The 27,967-nt window shown below is 36.5% G+C and overlaps 1 protein-coding gene and 1 non-coding gene across 11 annotated transcripts in view; both read left to right on the forward strand.

The window, feature by feature from the left end:
* Positions 1-27,967, forward strand: part of LINGO2 (leucine rich repeat and Ig domain containing 2) — a 1,453,939-nt gene that overhangs the window by 359,456 nt on the left and 1,066,516 nt on the right. The gene's annotated exons all lie outside the window — the stretch shown is intronic.
* Positions 8,452-8,528, forward strand: MIR873 (microRNA mir-873). Its single transcript, NR_031226.1, has one exon. It is a non-coding gene; the product is annotated as a microRNA mir-873 (primary transcript).

A 27,967-nucleotide genomic window follows, 5' to 3' on the forward strand; every position in this document is an offset into this window, starting at 1 on the left:
TACCTCTTTTGCATCCTTCACATTTGTAATGATCATTTTTTAGTGGAATAAAATTAATAGACTCACCACAATAGAAGTTGCAGGATTTCATTGTCAATGATTTTCTAAATTCTCAGCTAGATACCCTATTATGTTGGTTACTTTTGTATGTGGATTGTACTGATTAAACCCTCTTTCTGCATTTGCCAATATTTGACCATGTAGAATGCAGTAAATATTTGTTGCAAACTTAATTTGTGCCTAAGCCTGTTTCACTTAATAATTTTCACCAGTGTAACTAGTTCTGAGAAGAGTTGGAAAGTAAGAATTTCTGCTATATTTACATTAACAAAAGTTTTCAATAATGAAATTTAAAAGTCAAAATTTGCATATTAATTTTGGGATTTGGTAGTGTTTCAGGAAGTCAAAAAATAAAGGTAAATATTTGGAAAAATCAACCCTTTGCCTATAAATGTTGTCCATATCAAGCTTGGCCTTTTTTGACATATAAGTAAAAAAGAAAGGATTCTGTTAGTGATGATTTAGTCAATACTCATATTTTGAACCAGTATCTAGAGAAAATAAAGACTGGCTGAAGGATAGCCTCAATCCTAACCATGAACCTCTATATGGGAGCATAAAGCAGTGATAATTTATGGGTTTTCTCATTCTTTAACATTAGCATGAGCTGTCACATTGAAATTCTGAGTGTCAGTGAATCAGTCAGTGTAACCCCTTGTACTCTTCGTCATTGTACTGACTTTCCCATGTGCTTGTTCACGTTGTTGTGTGTCTTATCTGGAAGCCACATTTTGTCCTGGTTATCTTAGATGATAACTGCTACAGAAAGGTTTACAGGCCATCCTTCTCATACAGAGTGATTTGACTTATTGTTTCATCAGTCAAGCTTAATGAGTTATTTAAAAATTGTTCAAAGCAGTTTCTCAATCATTTCAAGATAACTATGTTCCCATGAAAGGTAATTTAAAAAGTCATACTTTAGGGCTGTGCAAAAATACAAAAATACATACATTAGAAATGTAGATTTCAAATGTAGATTTTTAGAGGTCATTTTTTTACCATCCCACCTATGGAAACATTTTTCCTTTACTATTATTGACATTCACTTTTTTCTCTTCCAAATATTTCTAATGTTGAGGACCTAATTTCTTGGAAAGATAGTACTTTCTAACATTGAATTTAATTATTAGAAAATTTTATTTTTTAGTGAAACAAAATCGAATTCCAAAAAAGTTCCCTCATTTATGGGAACGGCAACTATAGATAAAGATAGATAGATAGATAGATAGAGTTGAGAATCATAGGAGAAAGTATAGAAAAATGCTTGCATGGGAAATAGTTATGAAAATAGCATTTTGAGTGTTTATTATTTTCTGACATTATCCTGAGAACTTTATACATAATATCTAAATTAATCCTCATAAACCCTGTAGTGAGAGAGAATTATTATTCCTATTTTACAGAAAAAGAAGGAAGGTATAGAAGGTTATTATAGCCAGTAGAAAGTGCTAGGGCTTCTCTGGTGACTCAGAGGTAAAGAACCCACCTGCCAATGCAGGAGACACGAGTTTGAGCCCTGGGTTGGGAAAATCCCCTGGAGAAAGAGATGTCAACCCACTCCAGTATTCTTGCCTGGGAAATCCTGTGGACAGAGGAGCTTGGCAGGGTACAGTCCATGTGGTTCACAAGAGTCAGACATGACTTAGCGACTAAACAACAGCAACAGAAAGTGCTAAAGCCAGAATTCAAAGCCATTTAGCCTGGGTCCAGAACATTCACTCTCATCCAGCTCTTTAAATGTAGGAAAATACAGTATTTTCTGTTATTTCCTGTAGTTGTTTAACATCTCTGACTATGTTTAAGTTCAAGAGCTTGCCATGGCCATCATGGGGTGGTTTTGTTTTAGGGAACAAGGCATGCCAGGTCTTGAGAAGGGTCCTAAAACCTTCACGGTCACTGGTCCATCCTGACCTTGCCCCATTTAACCATTGCCTTTGTGTGCCTCTCCTCTCTGGAACTTCAAGTAGCAGCCTGACACTGGGGCCAACCTGCCTTTACTCTATTTTCTGTGCTGAACACTTGTGCAGAAACTGTGACAAATCCATTGACCCTAATATTGTCAAATCTTTGTGAAAAAATAATGATAATAATAAGCAGTTAAAAAAAAAATACAGCTGAGTAGGTAGAGAGTGAGCCCTGAGAATTAGAAAGGAACTTTTCATCTAGAAATGGGGCATATCATTTCCACCCAACCTTCAATGGCCAGAACAAATGATATGGTCCCAGCAAAGAGACTCGAAAGTGTAGATTTCTTTGTGAATTGGAAGGAAAAATATCAAAAACAAAATATGGTGTATGCCAAGCATTGTCTCTGTCATAGCTTTTGTGGAACATTCCTCCACCACCCAAAACCACCTTTACATCTGCTCTCTCCAATCCCCTTTAGCTTCTATGTTCTAATGTAGATTCTGGCCAGTTATTAATGGATATGAGTTTCATTGCATGTTGCGTAAGTATGCTTGAAGCTTTAGTACTAGTTAGACTTCCCTGGTGGCTCAGACGGTAAAGTGTCTGTCTACAGTGTGGGAGACCTGGATTTGATCGCTGGTCAGGAAGATCCTCTGCAGAAGGAAATGGCAACCCATTCTAGTACTCTTGCCTGGAAAATCCCATGGATGGAGGAGCCTGGTAGGCTGCAGTCCATGGGGTCACGAAGAGTCAGACACGACTGAGTGACTTCACTTTAGTACTAGTTATAGACCAAACTGTATATTAATGTGTTAAATCTTTGAGATAAAAAGATGAAACACCCTTTCCTCCCTATGTCTTCCTCTTGCCCATGAAAACATTTTATTTTGGGACCTCCTCACCACCCACTAATACCTTCAAAAATTAATTGGATTGTAAGCTGCTAATGAATTCAAAAGCCTTGTCATGGACATTTGCATGAGTGATTTGAAGTTTTCAGTTTATTTATAAAGCCATCTTTGCTTTCTGAAATCCTTTTATATTCTAAGTAAGTCACAGAAAAGCGAACATTGTTGTAGATTTAATAATATGTACTTATATTTTTAAAGAGTTATGAGATAGGGGAAAGTAATGGTTCTGCCTAAATCCCTAAATTATTTTATATAATTATCATATTAATAATATATGGATATTATCTTAAATATGAGTAAATTAAGCCTCAGAAAAGTTTAGCTGGGATTCAGATCTAAGTTTTTCTGATTAGCACACCTGTGTATTTTTTACTAAAACACATGACTTTATAGCTAAAGTTTCTATAGTTCACTTTTTGCCTCATTCTTATTTTTTTATGACACTTGAGTACAGAGACTTAAATTTTCACTAGTACACAGAAGTAACAATACAGGTTTATAAATAACTTGTTATATGATTGTATGCCAACATTCTCATTACGGTTATTTCTTGCTCATATTCTAGGTGACATCTCATGCATAAATAGTCACATCTGTCTTGGGTCTGAAATAATGATACATATGATAAAATTCACAATAGCTCTTGGAAAATATTCTCATTTAGTACAGTAACAGCAAAACATGAACTAAAATAAAGTCATACGTGATACAGGGCTACCAATTTCCAAGTAATTCAACTTTAATTTCATCTTTGGAACTGAATGTAAGAAAAAACCTATAAATTGTACTGATTTGATAAGCAGCTAGCATGAATATCAAGAGTTACATAAAATGCTTGCTTCTTTTGACTTACAGATGACACTCTTCTGCATTTCCTCTACCTCTCCCCCTTGCCACTTTGGTTTCTTAAATGTTGGTGCCTGTTAATATTCATTCCTGGGCTGTCTTTTTTCTGTCCTGAACACTTAATGTCATAAATTACTAAGCATTTCATTAATACTTTAGGATGATAATGTCCAAATCTTTATCTCTAGTTTAGATCTTTCCTAAAATGGGTATAAGTATACTTGAGTAACTCGTGTTTAAATGCAGATGGTCAGCAGTCATCTCAAATCCTTCATGTCAACAACTGAAGTCAATATTTGTATTCTTAAAACTGTTCAACATTCTTTGTCTCAGATATAAGTAGCATCAAAATTCACCCCATTATAAAGTACGAGACCTGATGTCACCCTTGGCTTCCCCTCCTATCACAGCCAAATACGGCTCAAATTTTGTCAGCTCCGACTACCTTATAATGTCTATCAAATTTCCACCTCTCTTTCAGACCATTTTGAACTATCAGGATTTTTCTCAAATTACTGCAATTGCCTCCTTACTGATATTTGTCCTATCAAACTAAATAATTCTATATAGTTATGAGAGGAAAAGACTTTGGCAAAGACACAGCAATATCAAAGTAGATGAATTCAGCAAAATAGAAGATCAAGGAAGAGATTCATATGTATATATATGTGTGTATATATATATATATATACACACACACAGGCATATTAAAATTATATTATAAGCTGTGCTGTCACATCAATAAGTAAATTATGTACTTCTAAATAAAATGCTATAAAAGGCTGACATGGCTACCTGTTGGTTGCCCACCCCCCCCAAAAAAAAATACCATGACTTCTCACTGTAAAAAGTTAAGTTATCTAAATGTGAAAAATAACAGAAGAAAGTACAGTAGTCTATTTTGATATTAGAGTGAGAAAGTTCCTACTAAGCAAAGAAGTGAAATTCAAATTCATAAAAAAGCACTGATTGATAGATTTAATTATATAAACACTTTAAATGTCTATAGGGAAAGGCACCAAAAATAGAGATAAATTTAAGCATAAAACTGAAAGCAAATATTTGTAACATGTGACAGACTGTTATTAACCATGATAATGATATAAATAGCTCATGAAAATCAACATAAGAGCAACCAAATAGAATAATAGCAGAATTGTCAAAAAGTATGAATAGCTTATTTATAGAGAAAGCACACATAACTAAAGGAAATATGAAATATGCTTCTTTGGTGGCCTGGATGGTAAAGAATCTGTGTGCAATGTGGGAGATATGGGTTCTATCCCTGGGTGGGGAAGATCCCCTGGAGAGGACAATGGCAGCACACTCCAGTATTCTTGCCTGGAGAATCCCATGGACAGAGACATCTGGTGGGCTACAGTCTATGGGGTCTCAAAGAGTTGAACGTGACTGAGTGACTAACACTTTCACTATAGCTTTCATTTAGTCTAAATTCCCATTCTAGAATATGTTGCTCTCTGCTTAAGAAATATTTATATCCCTTTTGTTTTTTGATCATTTTCCTCATTAAGCGCATGAGTATTCCCTAGATAATTTCTTTCACTATTGATAAGTAGCAGAAAGTTTAATTGTCAGAGAACTGTAATAATGTCAATGAATGATTTCTTTTAATACGACATACATGGAGTGTGTGTAATTTTTCATCATCTTAAATAACTTTTCAAGTAATTGGGAAACAATTTTATTTGGGAATAAAAACCATATTCAACCCAAAGGTACAAGAGTTCATTGTAATAATAATGGTATTAGTAGAGTTTTATGAGTATAATGAGTCAGGTGTTAATTTGACTGATACTCTTGAGATTTTTCTTCTCTATCAGTTCCTTTCTAGCTTCAAGATTTTCACATTACTATCTAAGTCAATAGCAGAACTGTAGAATCCAATTTGTTCTCCCTTCTACTTCTTACCTTCAATCATGATAATGATAATAAGAATTAAAACCACACTATTAGATAGGTAATTCAGCCCTGGGATTCCTTTGGAAGGAATGATGCTAAAGCTGAAACTCCAGTACTTTGGCCACCTCATGCGAAGAGTTGACTCATTGGAAAAGACTCTGATGCTGGGAGGGATTGGGGGCAGGAGGAGAAGGGGACGCCAGAGGATGAGATGGCTGGATGGCATCACTGACTCGATGGACGTGAGTCTGAGTGAACTCCGGGAGTTGGTGATGGACAGGGAGGCCTGGCGTGCTGCGATTCATGGGGTCGCAAAGAGTCGGACACGACTGAGTATCTGATCTGATCTGATCTGATTAGTATCTCCATTTGAGATGAATAAATTGAGGCTCAGAGATATTAAATATCATTCCCACACAGACATGTAGTACATGATGGTTCAAGGACTCAGATATAGGTCTCTAACTGTAGACCACTAAAGCCTTACATAGTAAGACATCCTGGTACACTACTCCTACAACATTCCCTGCTATTTGTTGACTGATGCTACTTACCCTGTTTAATGGGGTAAAATTAAACAGGGGTTTAATCATCACAATTTTGCTCCTTGTTCATCTCTGCATATATGAATCTGTGATGTACATTTGACACAATGAACCTATACATTGTCATTAATTAAAGCTTTAATGCAAAAGAAGGAATAATACCACATTTGGTGACCTAATCTAAAACTTTGAAACAATTCAATAAATGTTCTCTGACTTTAATGATTTATTGTTTGTTTAAAATAAAAATGTCATATAATATCAACATTGCAGATGACTTTGTTAGCTGCTGATAAGTTTGTGGGCGTGAAAACTAAAGGAAAACATGAGATGGTGCCTTTGCCTAGTAGATGCCTATTCCTTAGATAAAGAAGGTAATCTACCCTTATTTGCATAAGCCATTTCAAGTATTCTTGAATTTTAATTTGGAATTTTAATTGGAGCCTTTAATTAAACCTCCCCATAAAGCATTTAACAGACTGACTCTTTAAAGGCATACAGATAGCAAAATAAAGAAAATCTATTTACTGTGCTGTACCCAGGTTGAGTTTTCACCAGCAATGCACTTTTAGTTTGAAGGATCATTGGAGACTCTGTGTGTGTGTGTGTGTGTGTGTGTATGTGTGTTTCTCCATGTGTGTGGGGGCATATTTGCATATACATTTGCTTTTTTATAGGGAGAAGGGTACTAGAATATTTGTTTATCCATTTCAAATCAACCAGCAAGGGCTAAATTTTCTTCAGCTTAAAGTTCAGAAAAACTCCAAAGATTAAAATCTGGTCTTGAGCAAATATTAACCTGGATAATCTGCTTCATCTTTCTGGTCAAGAACTGAGCCTGTCTTGTAAGATTTGAGCTAGTATCTAAGATCCTGTAGGAAAATTAAAGCCCACAGAAAAAAGTTTCAATGTTAGAAGCCAGTGAAAAAACAAATTAATAATTTATTTCCATATGAGGAAAATAATTTCTATGTTCAGTTCAGTCACTCAGACGTGTCCCACTCTTTGTGACCCCACGAACTGCAGCATGCCAGGCCTCCCTGTCCATCACCAACTCCCGGAGTGCACCCAAACCCATATCCATTAAGTCCGTGATGCCATCCAACCATCTTTTCCTCTGTCGTCCCCTTCTCCTCCTGCCCTCAATCCCTCCCAGCATCAGGGTCTTTTCCAATGAGTCAGCTCTTCCCATGAGGTGGCCAAAGTATTGGAGTTTCAGCTTCAACCTCAGTTCTTCCAATGAACACCCAGGACTGATCTCCTTTAGGATGGACTGGTTGTGTCTCTTGCAGTCCAAAGGACTCTCAAGAGTTTTCTCCAACACCACAGTTCAAAAGCATCAATTCTTCAGCACTCAGCTTTCTTTATAGTCCAACTCTCACATCCATACATGACCACTGGAAAAACTATAGCCTTGACTAGACGGACCTTTGTTGACAAAGTAATGTCTCTGCTTTTTAATATGCTGTCTAGGTTGGTCATAACTTTCCTTCCAAGGAGTAAGCGACTTTTAATTTCATGGCTGCAATCACCATCTGCAGTGATGTTAGCTGGTGGAAAAAGATACCAATAATCAATTATATATTTGAACTTTACAGTGATTGCTGAACCCATTTTTTTTTCTCTTTCCTCGAAAAACACAACTTCAGTAGCATTGCATTTTCTGTATAAATACTCTTATTCTGTTTCTAGTTACCTTATAATTAGACATTTGTATCTAGATTGGAAGTAAAAGTGAAATAGTCCAAATAATCATTTGTCAAGTAAGAAAACTGAAGTCAAAAAGGGTTGTGTTTTGACCATGGAAGTTGTTAGGTTTTAGCTGCATGTAAATTAGCATTTCGACCTCTTAGTCTCCATTCATAGCTTCTTCCCATTGTACCATGAGCTCTAAATTCTACAGTTATGGCAAAGGAAATTTTAAAAGCTGCCACTTGCCATTTGGCATTGGAGACCAAAGCTTGAGTCAAACAGATTGAAAATGAACTAGACTATGTTCAAAAGAATTTCCATAATAGCAAAAAAAAGATTCACTACTATGTGCCTGGAGACTAGAGCAGTGCTTAACATAGGTGATGCTCAATTAATATTTGTTGAATAGTTGAATAAAAGCGGCCAGTGGACTGTGATGCCCACCACATTGCTTGGACCAAATCCCAAGCTGTTGAGGATACTCCAGGGGGGAAAGGTACTGTATTCACTTGACGTGAAGGAAGTATCAGCATCTGCCTCTCTGCCAAGGGTGCCTGCTTACTGAGTTTGTGTGCATTTGCAGGAACTTGTGAGTCTCCTATTGAACATGAACAGGAGGCTGATGAGTTCCCGGGAACACCCACAAATCTTCCTACTCATTTCTCCTGCTTTGCCATGGACAGTATGCTCTGACTGGCGCTTCCTGCTCTCCTCAGCGCCTCCACAGGTTGAGTACAAATTTAAGTTCTACACAAAAAAATTTAATCTTGGAAATGTAAAGTAGTTCATGGAGGCAAGTGTTGTTTCATCAGCTCATCATGGACACAGGTAGGTTTCCTTGATCAGCCCCTCAGGTGAGGTGTGTGGTGGAAGGAAGGTCTCTTCTAGAGTAAGTCTCAATAATGTCTTTGTAAATTGAGCAGATGGTTTGTAAGAGCCATTTTAAATGATGTCCTTCTGGTTTTACAAGTCTTCAGGTATTCAATGAAACAAGTGACAGTACTTTGATGAGTGAGAATTTACGGACCTTGTAGGGAAAAAAAATGAAAAATTACATGCTTACGTATTATATTAGTATTTCCCTAAACTCTTTTCTGGGTTGTATTTGATTGGACTTTTTAAAATCTATAAATGTTTGCAGTGTTTTCAGTTTTCTTTTTTTTTCCTGAGAAAGTATTTCTTCTGTTTGTATTCATTTGTAGTATCAAATTATATAATTACATATTTATATTTTCACTACTGTTTAGTGGGCTGTGTTTGGCATTGATATTTACAGCATGAATCTGTTTTTAAACTTGTTGAAGCAGACTTTCATAAAACTACACAGAGGTGATCCTTTTTTTATAGTTTGAGTGAGTGTGTTGCTAAGGTGCTTCAGTAATGTCCAGCTCTTTGTGATGCTATGAAGTGTAACCCGCCAGGTTTCTCTGTCCGTGGGATTCTCCAGGTAAAAATACTGAAGTGGGTTGCATTCCATTCTCCGTAAGTATACATAGTTTTATTTATGGTATATTTTAAAGAAGGGTGACAGACTTAAATGTTTTGAAAGGCAATGTAAACCAATAAAATTGACCATATGTATGCAACATTAGGGAGCAGTAGAGACTGTAATTCGGAGAAGGCAATGGCACTCCACTCCAGTATTCTTGCCTGGAAAATCCCATGGATGGAGGAGCCTGGTAGGCTGCAGTCCATGGGGTTGCAAAGAGTAGGACACGACTGAGCGACTTCACTTTCACTTTTCACTTTCATGCACTGGAGAAGGAAATGGCAACCCACTCCAGTGTTCTTGCCTGGAGAATCCCACGGACAGGGGAGCCTGGTGGGCTGCCGTCTACGGGGTCACTCAGAGTCGGACACGACTGAAGCGACTTAGCAGCAGCAGAGACTGTAACTAATATGGCTATGTCTAAAAACTTTCAAATTCATTGTGAAAAATAGATACCTAAGGTTGTATTTCAGTTAATAATGAGTAGTAAAGTTTATCCCAATGACTTTTTTATGCCTCAAAATTTTATTTTCTAAAGATTCAACTAAATTCCTTACATGGAAGCTGAGATTATTTTTTGGTTCCTGTTTTCTTTCTAAAACAACATGTGGCTTTTATTTATTTTTCCAGTTAAAAAGTTCAGATTTGGTGCTTCTTTCAGTAGGATTTCTTCAGTTGATTTTAATTATCCTGGCATAAATATGGACAAATATTTAATCTTTTGAAAGTACATTTTTTGGACAAAAGTACTGTCAATCACTGGTCAGTAGGTTTCCTTTTTACACTGTCATGATTGGACATTACAGTTCTCAGCCTTTTTCCCCCAAATATGTTTTACTAAAACTGATTGTCCCTGTGAGACAGTACTGCTGACTGTGACTGAGATAAAATGATTTGTGGGCCATGTTCTCGTGCTTGTAGGTTGACTGTAACATGCACTCTGAAAAGCTTATTATATCAGAAAGTAGCAAGGTGACAGAAGTATCATCTTGAACATGCATGTTTTAAAGCTTTTGTTTTATATTGGAGTATAGCTGATTAATAATGTTGTGATAATTTCCAGTGAATAGCACAGGTGCTCAACCATACATATATGTGTGTCCGTTTTTCTCCAAACTCCCCTCCCATCCAGGCTGCCACATAACATTGAGCAGAGTTCCATGTGCTATACAGTAGGTCCTTGTTGGTTATCCATTTTAAATATAGTAGTGTGTACATGGCAGTCTCAAACTCTTTAACCATCCCTTTCCCCCAAACTTCCTTCCTGGTGACCAGATGGACCTAGATACTGTCATACTGAGTGATGGAAGTCAGAGGGAAATATCATATAATATTGCTTATATGCAGATTCTAAAAAGATATAATACAAATAAACTTATTCACAAAACAGAAACAGACTCACGGACTTGGAACATGCACTTAAACAAGTCATCCACCAACACTACTCTTTAATATTAGTAATGACTTACTGGTCAGTCTAGTGTAATATCAGATACCGTCGGGACATAGTAGTTGAGAACCACTTTTCTGGACATAGAGTTTGTCCTAATGCTAACAGTTTTCTTAGGCCAGTGACAAGTTATGACAGATGATTGCCTTCAACCAGGGAGCACATCTGACCCTTGCCCCTAATAACTAGAGATAACAAATTTTCACCATCTTTTTCCAGACACAGATCAATACTATGAAGCTTGTATGTCAGTTCAAGTCAACAGACATCAATTGAGCATCTATTTTCAGTGGTTCTGCCAAATTTGGGGATAAAATTTGACAAGGAGAGTGTCTGTAAAACAGCGTGCACTATTATTGTAATACTATATGGTATGTGGATCTCACTCACAGTAGATCATACAGAAGGCTTTCCTCTTGCCCCTACCCTGCCCACCTCCATTACCTTAACGCAATGGGACTAACTCTCCATTACCTTAATGCAATGTGACTATCCCATTGGTGAACAAATCTTAAATGTCTGAAATACTAGAGATCCTCTTCATTTTAAAAGTCTGCATATTCTCTCATCTCCATCCTTAATATGAAGGAGCTCTGACTTCTATTTCTATTTTTTCCCTCCTTTTTTTCTCTTTTAATATTCCATTTAAAAGTATTATATTGAGTTTATTTCACTTATCCAAGTAGTAACTCCTAACGTAGCTTCCATGTTACTTCATATGAAACAAAGCAAGTTGTTCTGTTATCTTTTTTTTTTTTCATGATACTATTTAAGTGTGTGCTCTTTGCCTGTCCTTCACCTCCCCGCCAGAACCTCTACCCTGCCTCCCACACCCAGAAGCTTCAGGAGAGCTCTTCTTAACTCTGATATTGTTTTTATTGACCGTACCATTTAATTATGGGCTTCCCAGGTGGCAGTAATGATAAAAGAACCCACCTGCCAATGCAGGAGATGTCAGAGACACGAGTTTGATCCCTGGGTCAAGAAGATCCCCTGGAGAAGGGCAAGGCAAAACACTCCAGTGTTCTTGCCTGGGAAATCCCATAGTCCATGGCGTTGCCAAGAGTCAGTTAAGCAACTTAGCACACAAAGATTCAGTGAAGCAACATAGCATGCTTGCACACACTAAGTAAGACTTTTAAAATAATCAATTTTGAAAGCCCCAGTGGTTACAGGGATTACTGGCACCCCAACAAGTAGGTCACAATGTGCTACTGATATGGGACGCTGTGATTCTTCATCACTTTTCCATTCAGACCTACTTCACTTTACCAACCTTTAAGTAAAAAATGAAAAAATAATTCTAATAATGAAAAGCTTTAGAAGGGCAATAATGATACTGGAAAAATTTTTCATTTAGGTAAGAAAATTATCTGATGTAAGGATATTGGGAACAGCAGAGGGGGTTCTGTTCCTGTAAGATTTCAGTTGCCAAAGTAGATATTTGCATTGAGAGGAGAAATCTCTTCCTGGAAATACAAACTATTTGTGAAAACTTTCAGCATGACCAAGCATAGCCGAGAAAATCAAACATTTACATTAAAAGAGGGTCTACAGTAAAACTTTAGGAACCCAGATCTTCTCAAATGAACCACTTTTGAACTTTAAAGATGAACTTATATATAAGATGGATAAACAACAAGTTCCTAATGTATTAACACAGGGAACTATATTCAGTGTCCTGTAATAAATCATAATGGAAAATAATACAAAAAAGGATATATATAATTTCAGTTATATGTGTGTGTGCTCAGTTGCTCACTTGTGTCCAACTGTTTGTGGCCCCATGAACTTCTCAGTCCATGGGATTTTCCAGGTTGCCCTTCCCTACTCCAGAGAATCTTCCTGACCCAGGGATCAAACCCACATCTCTTGCATGTCCTGCATTGGCAGGTGGGTTGTTTGCCAATTGCACTAGCTGGGAAGTCCTTCAGTTATCTATATGTGTGTGTATACACACACGCACACACATACACAAGTATATATTACTCAATCATTTTGCTATGCAGCAGAAATTAATACAACATTATAAATCAACTGTACTTCAATAAAATAAAAAAATAAATAAATAAAGGTGACTTTAGCCTCAGAGTAAATTTGAGACATTATGTAGAGAGAAAATCAAAGACCTTCTCCTGTACAACTAGTCAAAACCAAAATCAAGCAGTATATATCTTCCTTAAATTTGGTTAAAAAAAGGAAATAGCCAATGCAAGAAATTGTGTGACTAAATATGATATATTCTGTGCAAAAACCCCATGGCACATACTTGTTCCTGGAAGCTTAGAATCTAATTAAAGTTTCATTTGTCATTGTCTTCAAATCTGAAGAAGCCCTGTCTTTTTAATTAAACTCCATTAACTCAGGCACTCCTGCCTACTATGAATTAATTCTCTTCTAATTGTTCTTTCTAGGAGGACTGCACTGTTTTAAAACTCCCACAAAAACTTAAGTTTTTCTCATAGTGTAATTTTAACTTGAATTCACTTCTTTCAGTCTCCAATTTTCATCCTAATCATAAATATTAACCAATCAACTCTTTGAAAAATTCTAGAAATGCCATTGTTTATATTAGGACTTGTTATTCCCTGTAATTGGTTCTCTTTCCCCACTGTTTATTTTACTTCTGAGTTTGGCTAAAGGCTATGTTAGTAAATTAAAAGCATGTTATTCTAGCAGAATAATCCAGTTTTAGGTTTATTTGCAGTTGAAACATAGCTCATTGATTTGGTAAATCTATGAAAAATTTAGCAAATTTAAATTTGTGTATGTGTGTGTGTTAGTCACTCAGTGTATACAACTCTCAGTGACCCCACAGACTGTAGCCCTTGAGGTTCCTGTGTCCATGGAACTATCCAGGTAAGAATACTGGAGTGGGTAGCCATTTGCTTCTCAAGGGGATCTTCCTGACCCAGAAATTAAACCCAGGTCTCCTGCATTGCAGGCAGATTCCTTACCAGCTCGGCCGCCAGGGAAGCCCTAAAGGAACTCTAGGATATTCTTTTGATTTGAATAAATATAAAAAATAAACTTTTAGCTTTCTATTTTTACCAACCACAAATCAAAAAGAAAAAAAAAGAGTCCAAATCTAATCACTCTTACTTATTGCTCCAACATGAATTAACAACGTGCTAATAAGCAGGTTGAATGGTGCTTGTAGGAATCTCACTGAAATAAGATCTAGTGTGTATGCAGAATTGGGAATTCTTTGGGGAATTCAGTTATCTGTACTGGTAAAAAACAGTGATTCAAGAGCTCCCATTGTACCCCAGTTACCTAAGCTGCATGCATCCCATTTAGAAGCTCCACTTGCTGGGTAGTTAGGGTTCTCCTCTACTCCTTAGAAGGAACATAATCTTATACAACCAGAAAGTCCCATTTAAATATGTATTGTAATCAGCTTCATAACACTGCAGGTCTTATAACAGTCTCCCCTAATGCAGTTGTAACTTAAAATATATTTTCTCATTAGATGGATTTTTATTTGTGATTGATAACAATAAAATTCAGCTATATAATTAAATAGTGTCATGTGGGCCTAAATGATAATATATGTGTTGCTTTATACATTTTCCCTAGGAAAACATATTCTGAATTCTGAACCACTGACTTACATATCTCTGAACTTCTAAATTCACTTGACTTATAATTCAAGAATTATCCACAGAGAGAGAAATGCAGATAATTGAGCATCTATTTTGTTCCTTTGAAGTACACTATTTGCTCAATTTGGATAACTATTTTTAACATTTCAAAAATCCTAAGAGAAATTATATAATAAAGCTCTATGTATTAACAAAACCCAAAATTATATCCATTTACTCTGATACTGATTTTTTATGCTTATCAGAAAGGCAGTTTGCTTCTTAAACTGTAGGAATAGCTGTGATGTAGTTGGTTAATCAGACACTGTTACCAAGAATCTGCAATAGTGGATATAGTGCTTGAATTATAGAGAACACAATCCATCTTTGGAAGAAAAATAAAGCATGCTGAGAGTTTGTAGGAATGAAAAAAACACGTTCAAAACAAAAGCCATAGGCAAAAATAATGATAACAGAATAATCCTTGATTCCTTTTTGTATTTGTTCAACTAATTCTTACTGTGTCAGCCTTGGGTAGGTACTGACTGTGATATTCACCAAGAATATACGGTTGAGGAAAACCGGCATTGTGTTTGTCTTCACAGAATTCACATTTTACAACTAATAACTTTTAGATTTGTCAATGAAGTTAACTCACACTGAAACATATATGAATTGCGCAGGCATATCATCAAAATTTATGCTGGAGGTAAAAAGCAAAGTGCCATGAGAGCTCAGAAGAGGGAGGCCTAACCTGTACTGAGTTGAGAGGGGTCATAAGGGCTTCCTTTAGAAACATATATTTTTCTGGATCTGATAGGCAAGTAAAGATTAACAAAGGAAAGTTAGAAGAAGAATGTTCTAGACAGAAGGAATGGTATATGAAAATGCCCAGAGAATAAAAACAATGACATTTAACAGCAATTAAAGAATAATATGAATTAAACTTCCCAGGTGGCACAGTGATAAAGAACCTGTCTGCCAGTGCAGGAGATGCAGGAGACTAGGCTTTGATCCCAGGGAAAGAAGATACTCTGGAGTAGGAAATGGCAACCCACTCCAGTATTCTTGCCTGGGAAATTCCATGGACAGAGGAGCCTGGTGGGCTTCAGTTCATGGAGTTGCAAAAGAGTTGGATGTGACTGAGAATGACCAATATGAATTAAAGCATGGAAAGTAAAGGATAACATAAGTTAGGCTGAATTTAACAGGTAGATAATTGTTCTGGATGATGTAGCATCTTGTGGGCTATGTTATTATTCTAACAGTCAGAATGCTTTTGATATATTTAAATATAAGGGGAAGATGTTGAACACATTGTGTTTTATTAATAAAAAAGATTACTGTTGTATATATAACAAATCAGTGGGAGCTATGTGTGGTCATAGGGGATCAGTTTTAATGACTAATGTATGAGTTTAAAAGAGGGTCATGGCAGCAGAAATATCAAAAATAATGGAACATTAGAGAGATATTTTGCAAATAAAAATGAATTTACTTCGTGATGATGAATATCAGAGGTAAAGGACGGAGAGGATGGGATGTCAATGAAACAACTAGCTTTCTGGCATGAGCTACTGAATATGTCTTGGATTTGTTTCATGAGATGAAGGACAATGAAAGAAGATGGAAAGGTTGAAAACTAATTGATTAGAGGAGCAGAAGTATTTTCTGAAAGCTCTCTAGAGTATTGATATTGAAATCTGCTAACCTGGTTTTATAGAAGGTTTATTACCCCCTAAGCTGATAGAATTTTAATGTTAAAATATTACTGGGGTTTAAAATTAAAATTTACTCAATGCCTATAGTGTTCTCACTGTTTTAACCAGATACTTCACATTATTACTTTCGAACTTTTCCTAAACCCTGACTGAGAGACTGAACTGAACTGAATTGTCCTAAACCCGATATATCTTTTACCCCTGCTTTGCAGATAAGCAAACGGCAGAGCTGGGTCCAAACCCAGGACTGTGTGACCCCAGTTGTATACTAGGCCATGTTTCTCCACACCTCTTCATTCACTGTGAATACCCTGACAGACAAATACACCTATTCCAGTAGCTAAATTAAGTTTCCTTCTTCCCTTGGTTAACTTTTTCCAAGAATATAAAAAAAGTAATTTCATCTGTGAGGGAGGAAAATTAGAAGCAACAGGCAGTTTGGGGAATTGAATGTATAGTGCGTAAAGTGGCTGCAGTCTTTTAATATTGCTATTATCATGATCATTCATGTGAAAGTCATTAATATAGTGGTATACGTCTTCAGATGTTAAGTGCTATACAGATAGATTAACCCAAAGTACAATTGGTAAAATTAAAGTCTCAAAACCCACTGAAAATGAAAAGATGATAGTTAATGTGAACAAAAAAAAAGGTTTTCAGTACTTTTAGCATTTTATACTTAAAATGCCATCCAGTTAGTAAATTAAAAAACTCATTAAAATGACTGTTAGATATGTGTTGTTCTATATTTCTGAAAAGTAAAATGCTTTCTTAGGAAAGTATTGATGCCCTTTTGTGGACCACTGACAAATTTAAAATAGAAAATTCCTCCAAGAGTAAAGTTTAATTTAATTTGAAGTTCTTTACCTTATCCCTGGTGCTTAACCAATGATTCATTGAAGTTTGTGGCTGGCAGAAATCTTAGAGCCAATTAAGTTCAATGGCCTTATTTTATTTGGATAAATAACTTATTAGGAACATTAAGAAACTGTAGCTCAAAGAAGTTAAAGGAGGTATTGGTTATACATAGTTTGGTTTTCTGATTCTCAGGCCATTTCTTTCTGCTCCTCCTCTCTTTTTTGGAGTCCCTAGTCAGTTGCCATGGCAGCAATTCAACACTTGGTTTTTCTTCAGGAAGTCTTGCCCAGATCTGTCCACAATGGTGAGACTGAAGGTAGCCATCTCTGCACATGCTTCCCCTGTTAGCACCAGGGGATGTGGAGTTTTTCAGAGAGGACTGGGGGTCAGGGTGTTCATTTACAAAAGTGCCCATGTGAGCCAATTAAAAACTAATGAGGCAGAAATGCCTTCAATCAATTGGCACACACAGATGAGGTGAAAATGATGGGACAGAAAGGCACAAATTGCTGTCATAATTGGAAGATATATCTTTGGAGGTTACTAGCTATGTTTGAGATTCTCCAGGAAAGATCTTTTTAATACACCTGACTTTATGTTGTGTTGTTTGGGAAAAGTTCTAACTAATATTATTCACGGATAATGTGGTGTGGTTGAAGAATAACAACAAAGCTAGCATTGTGTGATCATTCCTAATATTTTTGGTTAAGTTTGATGTTACAACTTATTATTCAAATGGCTTTGGACAGTGATTTTTTTTTCTATTTATATATTTCTGTATAATGCTGCCTTTATTTGGAGTGGAGTCCCAGAGTAACAAGGATTTGGGAAGAAGAGCAGTGAAGCAGAGAATGGGGGTAAGCAAATATAAGGTGGTGTATGATCAAGCTATACAATGGCTTGATATAGCCAATGCTGTAAAGAGACATGGCTACTTACTCATCTCATAGGATATCTGAGAGGCAGTATGAATCTGCTATGCTGTAGAACAGACTATTAGGCAAGGAAAGAAGAGGAATTGATCTGTGGTTTCTTATTTCTCACTTACTACTGGCCAAACGGAGAAGGCAATGGCACCCCACTCCAGTACTCTTGTCTGGAAAATCCCATGGCCGGAGGAGCCTGGTGGGCTGCAGTTCATGGGGTTGCTGAGAGTTGGGCAAGACAGAGCGACTTCACTTTCACTTTTCACTTTCATGCATTGGAGAAGGAAATGGCAACCCACTCCAGTATTCTTGCCTGGAGAATCCCAGGGACGGAGGAGCCTGGTGGGCTGCCGTCTATGGGGTCGCACAGAGTCAGACATGACTGAAGCGACTTAGCATAGCATACTGGCCAAAATTCAGGCTTTTTGTTCTTTTTAATTTCCTTGACCTCTAGGTTGTGTTAGCTCTCCCCTGAGGGCAGCTTTTGGGGAAGCTTAAGCCATGTTGAGTCTGATCAGGTAGAACTTGGATGATGAAGCTTCTGTAGTTCCTGCCAGGGCAGACTTGATGGAAGCCAAGTGAAAACCCACCTCCAGTCCTCAGGGAGACTGAGACAGTTGGTAGTTTGAGGAGAGGTATCAATGGCAGTGGCTGGGTGGTCTCACTTGAGTAAGCAACCGGGTAGGACCCGGTGGTGTCAAGCAGGTAAATTTCATCTGTACTGTTAACAATACCCAGTTATCCTCTGTTACTGATGTGAAAACTGAGGTTAGAGAATCAAAAGTAAATTGGACAAGTCGTTTTAGAACACAGACATGGTTTAATCTCCTATACAAGAAGAATACTGTATTTCATTCTTAACTCTTGCATCTATCTTAAAGGACAAATTACATAATTTATATGAAAATATTTTGAAAACATTGAATCACTTTGCAGATACTGTTGAGTTTACAGACCACTGCTGTATTGGTGCATAGACTCAGAGTAATATTAATTATGCACAAAATAATAAGGGTAAATGGGTTGCATCTACTTGGCAGACTTTCTTTTTAATTGATATTTCGAGGGGCACTGAGGGGCTATGAATTATGAAAGTTAGCTAGGGGGTTATTAATTGATTAAGTCATTTGATTGGTTAATACCCTCTCTGTTACATGAAATGTGTACACCTTTTCTAAGAATACATGAAATAAAATTAAGACCATAAATATAGAGAGAGCATCAAGGCCAGAAAATATGAAGATTGATTAGAAAGGCCAGGGGGCATTTTAAAACATACATGTTCATGCAAGAAAATTTTAATATTATAATTAAGTCAATAGTTTCCTAGGATTTTTTTTTTTTTTTTTTGTCCAAAATATTGAACCTGAGGAAATTTCTGTGGTGAACCAGTGGTTAAGAATTTGCCAATGCAGGGGACATGGGTTTGGTCCCTGGTCAGGGAACTAAGATCCCATGTGCTGCAAGGCAGTTAAGCCCTCATGCCACAACTACTGAGCCCATATCCTCCATTCAAGACCCAGTAGAGACAAATTAATAAATATTTTTTAAAAAATTAACCTGAATCTAATAGTGAAGTATCAGTCAGGCAAATCTATATTATTGGGCATATAAGAAATAACTGGCCTCAACTCTTTAAAAGCCTCAGTGCCATTAAAATGAAAAGTAGCAAGAGGCTGGGTGTGGGGGCAACCCTTCAATAAAATATAGACACTCAAGATCATGCTGAGTGAATGCAATGCGTGGCTCTTTTTGAATCTTCCTCATAGCTCAGTTGGTAAAGGATTAACAAAAGAAAAGAAAAACAGCTATAATGAACATCAATGAGACAATTGGTAACTTTCAATATGTGCTATATATTAGGTAGTATTATTATAACAGTGTTATTTTTCTTTGGACACTGGAATTGTTTTATTTCTTGAGGTAGTGATATTTTAAAAATCTAAGTGAGTGTCCTATTTTCTTTGGAGATCAATGTCAAAATGTTTGGGAAGATGTGTTATGCTCTCTCTATCTTGCTTTCAAATGGTTCTAGAACAGTATATATACACATATGTTTTATACATGCAGACTTGCATCAAGTATTTAGAAAAAGAAAAAGAGATCAAGTACATGTGTTAAAATGTTAGTGTTGAAAATAGGTAAACAGAGAGATGTCTGTTGTGCAATTGTTTCACCTTTTCTGCAACATGAAACTGCTTCCTATTCTGTGGACTTGGCATTTTAGATAATCCCATCATCCTTTTGTGACTTTTAAGGTTTTATTTTCATAAAGACTGATGAAAGTGAAAGTTGCTTAGTTGTGTCCGACTCTTTGTGACCCCATGTACTTTACAGTCCATGGAATTCTCCAGGCCAGAATACTGGAGTGGGTAGACGGCCCCTTCTCCAGGGGATCTTCCCAACCCAGGGGTTGAACTCAGGTCTCCCACATTGCAGGCAGATTCTTTATGAGCTGAGCCATAAGGGAAGCCCAAGAATATTGGAGTGGGTAGCCTATCCCTTCTCCAGGGGATCTTCCCAACCCAGGAATCAAACCAGGATCTCCTGCATTGCAGATGGATTCATTACCAACTGAGCTATCAGAGAAGCCCTAAAGGCTTTATTACCAATTCCCTAATCTAGAGTTTGGAATTTAAATGACAGCTTTATGTGATATTTGTTCACTCATCATTTATTCAGTTAATTATGTAACAAGATAATAAGCTAAGCTAAGTCACTTCAGTCATGTCCGACTCTCTGTGACCCCATAGACGGCAGCCCACCAGGCTCCCCCGTCCCTGGGATTCTCCAGGCAAGAACACTGGAGTGGGTTGCCATTTCCTTCTCCAATTCATGAAAGTGAAAAGTGAAAGTGAAGTCAGGGTTCCCCCGATCCCCAATACTGGTCCATGGCCTTTTAGGAACTAGGCTGTAAAGCAGGAGGTGAATGGAGGGTGAATGAGTGAAACTTCATGTATATTTCCAACCACTCGCCATCACTGCCATTGTTGGCTGAGCTCTGCCCCCTGTCAGATCAGTGGCAGCATTAGATCTCATTGGAAAGTGAACACTGCAGTGAACTCTGCTTGCGAGAGATCTAGGTTGTGCAAAATGAGTCCCTGGTGCCAAAAAGGTTGGAGACCACTGCTTTTGAGCCAAATTCTATATCCAAAGCCTAATTCCACCACTGGTTTTTAAGGATTTTTAGCTAGCAAACTAATCTCACTATGCCTCAGTTTTGTAGTGTATAAAATAAAATATGTAAGATTTTGTTCAACAAATACAAATATAAATTACCTCTTAATAACATGTACTTCTGTTGTGCTGTGCTGTGTCCATGGGGATTTCTCCAGGCAAGAATATTGGAGTGGGTTGCCATGCCTTTTTCCAGGGGATGTTCCCAGTCCAGGGATTTAGCCCAGGTCACCTGCGCTGCAGGCAGATTCTTTATCAACTGAGCCACCAGGGAAGTCCAGGAATACTGGAGTGGGTATCCCTATCCCTTCACCAGTGATCTTCCCAATGCTGGAATCAAACTGGGGTCTCCTGCAGTACCTTTTGCTATCATTGTTGAAATAATAAAATGGTCCATATAAAATATTTAGAACAATGCCTTATAAATGTCAGTAATTTTAATTTTACATATGAAAATAGTTTTCTCTTATTGCTATTTTTAACTTTTAATTCCTTTTTCTAAACCTAATAATAAGTTACCCAGTAAGAAATAGACAAATCAGTTAAGTAGACCTTATGACTATAGGAATCAGTTTCTCAAACTGTCTTACCTGCCAGCATTGGTTTTCCATGAGCTGGTTCAAATGTTGACTTTTAAAATTAAATAGTGATAGCTCCTTGATTTGATGACAAAAGAAAAAATTCAATAATGGCTAGATATTCATAATTTTAAGTACTTCCCCCCAAAATATTCCCGACATCTTCGTTACAGGTTCATCAGGTGAAAAAATTAATGTTTTTAATTGTGTAAATCAAACATTTTTGTCTCAGTTGTCATTCTCAGCCATCACATTAGATTTAGTTATTTGGTTCATATTATTTATTTATAGATTTCTAAAATATTATTATTTTCAATTAGTATCAGTTATTATTTGTCATGCACAGATACTCATTTTTACTCTAGTCTTTTTGTTGTTGTTGGTTTAGTTTTCATCACGGAATTTTAATGAAGCATTTATATCACTTGTAGTCTACGAAGAGTACCTGTCTTCTCGGTATTGAAGGGCACTAATTAACAAATTTGATAATTAGTAAATGAAAGCAAGTATTCTTGTATCAATAGAACATCGAAAGAGAAGGAGAATGGTTCCTTCCTCAGTAAATTGTGGTCAGAGTAACCTGAAGGTAGAATTTATGAGAAATGTGACCAGCTCCAACTCTTGCCTCATTTTTGGATTACAGATCTTAGTCACCTATAGTATAGGTTGTAGTTGCTGTTATTGTTAGTTGCTCAGTCATCTCCAACTCTTTGCGACTCCAACGACTATAGCCCGCCAGGCTCCTCTGTCCATGGGATTTCCCAGGTGAGAATACTGGAGTGAGTTGCCATTTTCTTCTCCAACAGGGCTGGTGTTTAGTCAGAACTTTGACACTCGCTTTATAACTGAAATTAATTTGGAGAAAGTTTACTTAAAGGAGAAAATGTTTATCTGCTATTGTTACAATTCAAAAAAATATTATTTAATTTGATGTTAAATATGGATTATGCATAATTAATTTTTTATTATTGCTAATAGAATCCTAAGCCTCAAGTGGAATGATATCACTTAATTTTCAATTAAAATGTTGTTATTACTCAGCATTATTTCCTATTAATCTAATTGCCCTATTTCTACATCTTGGTACATACCTGCCTGATTTTGCATAGGTTTTACCAAGTGGAAAACTTAGGTGTGCACCACCCTGATAGTAAAATTGTAAATGCCTGTGTCTCCCCGCATTGTAGGCAGATGCTTTTACCGTCTGAGCCACCAGGGAAGTCATCTTTATGCTACGCAGTGTCAATCATTAAACTCTTCTTCATTTTTCTAAGAATTTTTATAGTATCTAGAATATAGTATCGGTTTACTCAAAACAATACAGTCATGGCCACCTGCCAGAATACATTTATTGTTTATTTACTGTGGGCCAGCCCCTGGTAACTGTATATCCGACTGTGATGAAATCTTTTTGCCTTGAACACCCAGTCAAATAGCTGATTTAGGAATTGTTAACAGCGTGAACATTGTCATGAATTTGCCATCAAATCTAGAATTGTAGCCCATTTTCACTTGTTTCTCAAAAGATAGCATCATTTAATTTTGCCCTCCTATCACAGTTTCATTGTTTCCTACTTGTATATCTTTTCTTTCCTGACATTAAATGTCATTTCTTCCACTATTTTTGATATAATAAGCAAGGGCAGATGGTTTAATTCCAAAGAAAAGAAATTTGCTTCTCCTCTACACATCTATTTCCTTTAATATGTTATTTAAAGAAAAGACTTATTAAGCATTTAATGCATCAGTCATTCAAACAAATGTTAGAATCTCTTTTTGGGGAAAATGATTAAAACACCGTACGTATTTTATGATGTCCATCATTTTGCCTGCAAGTATGAAACCTGAGCTAAGTGAGTTTTTAACTTTTCTTTTCCAGCTCTATGGCTCTACAATTTTATGAGTAAAAGCATAAAATTATGATGATTTTGAAGTTAGAGGGTAAAGGCGGTATTACATTATAAATTGAGAAAAAATCACCACATTGTTGACTACAGTGTGGAACTCCCGTCCAGTAAAAGACATCTTGGTGCACATGTAATCATTCATCTCCAAATAGGACAAGGTTTCTTAGAGTAGAAGAAGACAAAGAAACTAGAAATTATTAAGCACCTGCTGCAAAGCAAGCATTTTCAAAATCTTAGGAAATAAGTACTCTTATAAATGTTTTATGTGCAATAAAGTAAGGCTTGTAGAAATACCATCCTCACGGTTTAGCAGTCAGAATTGGAATTTGAACTTAGATCTTATAGTCTCTCATGCTCATTTCGCTCCTCATGTAGGATTTTAAAGAATTTGTCCTACTCCATCATCTTATGTGCTACAAAGATAAAAGTCTCAGGAGTTTGTAGATGTAAATATGGGCATCATTTGGTTACATTGAGTGTTTAGTTGACAATGTTCCTGAGATTAATATATTATTGTTATAGCAAGTAATATAATATTTATATTATTATAATATATAAAATCATATTATAAATATAAATATATATGTAATATAACAAATATGCAGTAATGTACTGATTATTACAAAATGGGCTCTCCAGGTGGCACAAGTGGTAAAGAATCTGCCCGCCAATGCAGGAGATGCAAGAAATTCAGGTTTATTCCCTGGGTTGGAAGGATCCTCTAGAGTTATGAAATATTACAAAATATTTGCTTTTTTGGTATTTTTAATGCTGAGTGGATTATTATATGCCTCAAATAATAACAAGTATATGAAGTAGACTGCTATGTTTTCTTCCACCTCTGCTCTCCCTTCTCACTTCTCATTTCTGTTCAGTTCAGTTCAGTTCATTTCTGTTACCCAGATACAAATATTTTAAACAAGTTGGCATATGTCTTCCAGAGTTTTCCATAAGCATATATATTTGCAATGAGTTTATATTATACATATTTTTCTAGAATTTAGTTTTGTTTTAATTTGTTGACCGTTTTGGTCATATTTTTACATGGTTTGTTTTAGAGTGTGTACTGATGGAGTGGGCTTCCCAGGTGGTGCTATGGTAAAGAACCCGCCTGCAGTGCATTAGACATGAGAGACACAGGTTCAGTTCCTGGGTCAGGAAGATTTCCCCAGGGGAGGGCATGACAACCCACTGCATTACTCTTGCCTAGAGAATCCCCATGGACAGAGGAGCCTGAGAGGCTACAGTCCATAGGACTGCAAAGAGTCAGACATGACTGAAGCAACTGAGCATGCATGCATGCTTGCACTGATAGAGCAGCAAAGATTTCCCTCATTATTATCTCTCTTATTTTAGTATTTATATAATAGTAAAATTACACTTAATTTAATCATTTTTACTGATGAATATTTGTTTCCAATTTATCCAAAATCACCAGTCATCAGTCTGTGGCTCCTTGAGGACAGGGACTGGCCAGAATTTGATCACTTGCACTAAGTTCTGCCAAGCACACCATTCAAATCATTGGAGATCTGCCTAACTTTGAGAGTTCTTTCTCACTGCCTGCTACTTCTCTGCCTTACAGAATTAATGTGTGTTTTCTTAAATACCCCATAGACACTTTGTTTCCCAGATTTTGCAAATGTAAGTTCCTTCACCTGGAATGGGCTTCCTTCGTTGCTCAGTGGGTAAAGGATCTGCCTGCAGTGCAGGAGATAAAAGACAGGAGTTTGATCCCTGGGTTATTCTCCTTACCACCCATCCTCCTCAATCACAGGATCAATGACTTTTTCACCCAATTTGACAGAACTTGGGCTTCATCTCTTCAGAAAAAGTCCTTCCTGATTATTTATTGCTGCGTAGGTGCCTCTCCTCCTGTGAGATTCTGAGCTTGTCTGTCATGACAGTTATCGCTGTAGTAGATATGTTTTCAAGTTTGTCGGTCTGCCCATTGGCTCTGAGCTCTTTGAAAGCTGGGACTTGTTTCCTTTTCAATCCTTTAGTGTCTAGCATACTTTCTCCCATGCAGCAGAGGCTCAAAATCCCTTTAATGAACAGATAATTAAATGTTTGTCAAATCTAAAATATGTTTGAATCCATACTTTTAACTTTGCCTAATCCTTGATAGTTATAAACATGTATTTTCAGAAGTGCATCATTCATATTGATACGTATCTCATATTCAGCAATTATCCCTGAGTTAAATATAGGCATGGTGTGTTATATCATCAAAATAGGGTCAAATTCCGTTAAAAAATAGTATAAAATATTATTATATAATATAGTCATTCAATATTATGGACTTCTCGGTGGTGGCTCAGGTGGTAAAGGATCCACCTGCAATGCAGGAGACCTGGGTTCTATCCCTGAGTTGGGAAGATCCCCTGGAGGAGGGCATGGCAACCCACTTCAGTATTCTTGCCTGGAGAATCCCTATGGACAGAGGAGCCTGGTGGGCTACAGTGCATGGGGTGGCAAAGAGTGGAACACAGCTGAGCGACTAAGCGCAGCACATAGTCACTCAAACATTGTAAAGACTGTGAGTTGAGGGCTTAAATGATACATTCCACTTTTTTTCTATCATCTTCTGCAAAATCAGAGTGCTACAATTAATGTCCAATTGCAAAAATATAATCTTTAAGGTTTGGAAAAAATCAACCCATAGGAATCAAAATATGTTTGCAGTTATTCACTTGGACTGCTCTTCCAAATATGAGATTTTTTTAATGAGGGATTAATAAGCACTGAAAATTTACATGTTTTTAAATGCTTGTTTCCTATCATCTTGTATACTTACCAAAGAGGTACTTATTACTCTTCCTCAAATAAATGAAAAATTGAATTGATCTTCCAAAAAAAAAAGTAGGGGAAAATTTTTAAGTAGAAAGAGTTATCCCCAGGGTGGCAGATTGACATTATTATCCACAGTGCCACTTTCTAAAGGTATCAGTCTTGAAATAGTGGGGAAAAAAATGGAAGAACATTTTTATATACACATATACCTATTCTAGGGTGTTCACGAGTAAATGTAGATGCCCACTTCATAAACTGGACTCTAGATATTATACCTTAAGGAAATGATCTTTGCCTGTGAACTGCACCCACTGAATGTTGAACAGAGTTCCTAGAGTATAACATGTCATTAATATGAGCTTATTTACACACATGAAATTCCTCCACTCAAGCCATGTAAGTCAAAGTATGTTCTAAAGATAAGTAAATTTATTAAGTATAAGCAAATTTAATAGCACAAGCTAGTTTTAAAAAATATTCTGTCAGTATTATAGGGATCATCTATAATGAATAAAAGAAAATGCTTGATAAATGGAGTATTATCTATTCATATGTAAATGGATATTTTGTCTAAAATGCTGAAAGCTTTATCTTGACTAAACTAGATATTCCCCTTGCAAAGTTTTAATTTGAATATTGCAAATTAACTTTTATTATTTTTAGTCAAATTTTTTCACTATAGGCTTCGTGCATATATTTATTTGATTCTGCAGAGTATTTAGTATGATTTTTAACTTACACTTTATACTTTCACTTAATTTTCTTTTCTCAGTGGATTTCTCAAATGCTGCAGATAAAATTGCATGCTGCAGAACTGCAGGGCAAGGACAAAGCAAAAAGTTTTAGACAGATCTGGCCCTATTATTTAAATACTTCTTCAGTTCAGTTCAGTTGCTCAGTCGTGTCCGACTCTTTGCTACCCCATGGACTGCAGCATACCAGGCCTCCCTGTCCATTACAATTCCCGGAGTTTACTCAAACTCATGTCCATTGAGTCTGTGATGCCATACAACCATCTCATTCTCTGTCATCCTCTTCTGTTCCCACCTTCAATCTTTCCCAGCATCAGGGTCTTTTCAAATGAATCAGTTCTTCGCATCAGGTGGCCAAAGTATTGAAGTTTCAGCTTCAGCATAAGTCCTTCCAATGAATATTCAGGACTGATTTCCTTTAGGATTGACTGGTTTGATCTCCTTGAAGTCCAAGGGACTCTCAAGAGTCTTAACTTTGGACAAATTAGTCTTTCTGAGCCTCAGTTTTCCCATCTTTAAGATGAGGATTCCATCTTCTCTGTTATTATCAGAGATGAATGAGCTAATGTTCAGTGCTTTGTGAGAGCTTGTTAAATGAAAGCACTTACTATTGTTTCTTTTCAAATAATGTAAATCCCAATTATTTTATAAGTCCTTACAATTTACAGCCTTACATTGATACATAAGGATAAGTTTTTGTAGGTTTGCTTCTTTCTAAATTGAACGACATAGATTATGCCAGATATTTAGCTTAGATATTGTTAACAACTGCATTTTTTGATTATATAAATTAATAACTTATAACTTTAATGCCTTGAAATATCACTAAAATATGTGTTTTTTCATTGCC

Source organism: Bos taurus, chromosome 8 (assembly GCF_002263795.3).
Source record: "Bos taurus isolate L1 Dominette 01449 registration number 42190680 breed Hereford chromosome 8, ARS-UCD2.0, whole genome shotgun sequence".
NCBI lineage: Eukaryota > Metazoa > Chordata > Mammalia > Artiodactyla > Bovidae > Bos > Bos taurus.